We start from the raw sequence: 3,765 nt of genomic DNA, 5'->3' as shown, positions 1-3,765 counted from the left end.
GAGCAAAAGAAAGCTCAGGGACAGTGCCCAGGTCCTGAATTCAAGCCCCAGGACTGGCAATAATAATAATAATAATAATAATAATAATTATAATTATAATTATAATTATTATTATTATATTGTCTATCCAAGATTGGTTGGAGCCAGGGATTTAGAATCTGGATAGAAAGAAAGTGTTTGCCCAGGTCCTTGGCTTCATGTCCGATTCCTCTTCCTGAAGAGAGTTGGTGATTAGCTGGGTCAGTTAACACACACACACACACACACACACACACACACACACACACACACACACACACACACATACACACACACCAAAAACACCTATCTTGGTCTATCTCAAGACCTCAAAACCCTGACCAAAAAATTCTGTGTAAAAACACTATCTCCCATACCCAGGAGCTGGTGGCTCACACTTGCAATCCTAGCTACACTGGGGTCTGAGATCTGAAACCAGCCCAAGCAGGAAAGTCCATGAGATCAGGACCTGGGTGCTATTCCTTAGCTTTCTCGCTAAGGAATACCACTTCAGTCATATCTCTACTTCCATTTTTTTTGGGGGGGGGTAGTTAATTAGAGATAAGAGTCTCATGAACAGCTAGCCTCAAAGGCTACTGAGTAGCTAGGATTTCAAGCATGAGTCTGTAATCTATCTAGTGCAACTCTATTGTTCTTATTAATAATAATAATTTTATCTTTATGCATGTTTTGGTGGTACTAGGGTTTGAGCCCATGGCCTCTTGTTAAGCAGGAGCCATCCCCTCAGCCTTCTTTTGCTGTAGTTGTTTTTCAGATAGAGTCCCTCATTTTTGCCTTGGGCTAGCTTAAGGTCTCAATCCTTCCTAGCTGAAATTACAAGCTCATTCTACCACAGTTGCTTCATCAGTTGAGATGGGCTCTTGCTAACATTTTATCTGGGCTAGCCTTGAACCATGATCCTCCCAATCTCCATCTCCCCACTAACACTTCAAACTCCTGCATGTCCTCCAACTAGTTGGAAAATTGATCTTTTCTCCCCAAACAAGCTTAGAGCATAAAGTTTTCATTGTGGTATGTGTATGTGCATGTTTACCTATGAAAAAGAAAGCTTTGTTTTAGCCTTGAGCACAAAGGCTCAGTTCCCAGGCTTGGAATTCAAGCCCAGGACCAGCACAAGCAAACATGGGGGGGGGGGAGAGGGAAGAAAAAAGCTAAAAGCCTGTAATTACTGAAGAAAAACATTAGAAAACAATATTCAGAATATTAATCTTGTTTCTAGGTTTGTTGTTGCTGTTGTTATCCTTACTGTTGTTTGTTTGTTTGTTTTTGGTGGTATGCAGATTTTAACTCAGGGCCTTCCATTTGCTAGGAAAGCTGTTCTACCACGTGGGTCAAGCCCCTGCCCTGCTTAGTTTTCAGAGTTTTTGGTTTTTATCCTAACAGCCTTTACCAACTTTCCCCACCAGGGGCTCCATGCTTTGTCTCCAATTCTCTTCCTTAGACTCCTCCCATCCCTGTGACCTTCCCTCACTTTTATTCTGTCCACAAAAAGCTTTTCTGTTCTGTTACCCAGCTTGTCAATGATCTAGCTCTTACAGCTGTGGAGAAACCACAGATGAAGAACAGCATAGCCCACCATAGGAAGCTTCCTGTAGTTGAGGCCTGCTGCCTACTAAAGGGAGACGAATCCCAGACTTTCAGCAGACATCTCAAACCTCAGCTACATGAGGTAAAAGGTTAAAAAAAAAAAAAAGGTAATCCAGTTGCATGAAGTAATACATTAAGAATCTGTTGCCAGGTGCTGGTGGCTCATGTCTAATCCTAGCTACTCAGGAGGCTGAGAGCTGAGGATCGTGATTCAAAGCCAGCGCCAGCAGGAAAGTCTGTGAGACTCTTATCTCCAATTAACTACCTGAAAACTGGAAGTGGTGCTGTGTGGCTCGAGTGGTAGGGCACTTGCCTGAGCTGAAGACCCGAGGGCCAGCACCCAGGCCCAAAGTTCAAGTCCCCATGACCGACCAAAAAAATAAAAAATCTGTTGCTGCTAGGTATAGGAGCTCATACCTGCAATCTCAGTTACTTTGGATGATAAAATTGGGAGGATTGTAGTTTGAAGCCAAAGGTCATGAGTCTTTCAGTTTCAACCAATAAAAATCTGGGCAGGTGAAGGGTGACTAACATATTAGCTACATGGGAAGCTTTAATAGAAGAATCATAGTCATGGCACAAATGTAAGACTCTATTTAGAAAATAACTAAAGCAAAAAGGGATGGAGTATGGTCACATGGTGGAGAGTCTGTCTAGCAAGTGCAAGACCCTGTGTGTATAGGACTTAATGTGTTGCTGGACACCGGTGGCTCATGCTTCTAATCCTAGCTACTCAAGAGGCTGAGATCTGAGGATCACAGTTTGAAGCCAGCCTGGGCAGGAACGTCTGTAAGAATCTTATCTTCACTAAACTAACAAAAAAGCCAAAAGTGGAGCTATGGCTCAAGTGGTAGAGCACTAGCCTTGAGCAAAATAAACTCAGAAACAGTTTAAGTTTAAGCCCTAGCACTGACACCAAAAAAAAAAAAAAAAGACAATGTGTATAAAATATCTCCTAATTTTAATTTCCTACTTACTTTTGGATCACTTCTCCATATGTCAATATTTTATACAGAAATACAATTGAGTATTTCCTATGGTGTGGTGATTTGGAGTCATAAAATATGTGACTTCAGGGGCTGGGAGTGTGAATAGGTGGTAAATCAGCCACTGAGCAAAAACATCAGATCAAAAGTTTAAATCCTGGTCAGAGAAAAAAAAATTTAAATAAAAAAGAAAGGAAAAAAATGGGACTTCACATTTTTGAAATATATTTGAAATGTATTTGCATATAGACTAATGATCATTTTTGAAATGTAGAGTACTGTTACAGAAGCCAGATATTCCACAAACCCCAGGAATCCTGCTAAATGCCTGCTTCTCATAAAAAAATTTAAAACACTATGCTGCATTCAATATGTTGTCTTTCCATTATTAAATATATTCCTGAGAGCCGGGCGCTGGTGGCTCACGCCTGTAATCCTAGCTACTCAGGAGGCTGAGATCTGAGGATCACGGTTCAAAGCCAGCCTGGGCAGGAGAGACCATGAGACTCTTATCTCCAATAAACCACCAGAAAACCGGAAGTGGCACTGTAGCTCAAGTGGTAGAGCGCTCGCCTTGAGCTGAAGAGCTGAGGGACAGCGCCCAGGCCCAGAGTTCAAGCCCCACGACCGACAAAAAAAAAAAAAAAAAATTCCTGAGAGGTGATATAATTGGTTCAACTCAAGTCCTGTAAGACTAAATTCTCCACTGAAAGTTTTAAATTCCTAGTGATTAGAAGAATGTTCCACTTTGTGCTTCAATGATGAGAAAATCATATGGTGGACAGAGAACACATTCTTATTCAATGGCACAGTGTGATGACTTAGTACAGTGGTGATAACTTAGCACCAACTCAAATGAACCCAATTCCTACTCAACTTCCCCTGCAACAACATCTATCTCTACTGGCAATGGTGGAAGACTTTTTCTTATTGATCTGTGGGAGTTCTTTGTATATGGTGAACAGGAGTCTTTATCCGTTTTAGTATCATAATTATTACCTTGTACTCAGTGCCTTTGTCTTTTTACTTTTTAAGTTATATTTTTTTGATAAACAGACATTTCTTTGTGAGTGTGAGTGCCGGTACTGGGGCTTGAACTCAGGGCCAGAGCACTTTCCTTTGGCTTTTTCACTCCGTTAGCACTTTACCCCTT

This window comes from Dipodomys merriami, unplaced genomic scaffold (genome assembly GCF_024711535.1).
Source record: "Dipodomys merriami isolate MVZ:Mamm:240054 unplaced genomic scaffold, mDipMer1.0.p SCAF_6, whole genome shotgun sequence".
In the NCBI taxonomy this organism is placed as follows: domain Eukaryota; kingdom Metazoa; phylum Chordata; class Mammalia; order Rodentia; family Heteromyidae; genus Dipodomys; species Dipodomys merriami.
Note: the sequence above shows the minus strand (reverse complement) of the source record.